This window comes from Microtus ochrogaster, chromosome 4 (genome assembly GCF_000317375.1).
Source record: "Microtus ochrogaster isolate Prairie Vole_2 chromosome 4, MicOch1.0, whole genome shotgun sequence".
Taxonomy (NCBI): Eukaryota; Metazoa; Chordata; class Mammalia; order Rodentia; family Cricetidae; genus Microtus; species Microtus ochrogaster.
In genome coordinates, this window is record NC_022011.1 from 2439283 (window position 1) to 2439727 (window position 445).

Consider the following 445-nt stretch of genomic DNA (forward strand, 5'->3'; position numbering starts at 1 on the left):
TCTAGCCAAGCTACCTAAAGGGCACTGTTCTTTGGCCAGTTCAGCTCCTACAAGTCAAACAGTGCCCTCCAGGTTCCTCTTTCATGAGCTCCCTCTTGTTTTGGGGTTTACTGTTCCTGATGCAGCTTCATTGAGTCATTCTTGCTTCTACAAGCAACCTCTCACCCATATTCCCATGAGTAACCCCAATAAAACTCTTGGTCCACCAAGTTGGACTGTGTGATATCCTTACTTTGGTCTGTGCTTGGTTGGTTCCCTATCTGGGATGAGTTGACATTTGTTCGTGTCTTCCAAAAATAGTGTCCCAATGAGGGCTGCTGAGAAGCCAAGGACAATGGCACTGGGTTTTGATCCTACTTCTAGTTCTGGCTTTGTGGGGGCCTAGCCAGTTTGGATGTTCACCTTCCTAGACCAGGATGGAGGGGGGAGGACTTCGGACTTTCCA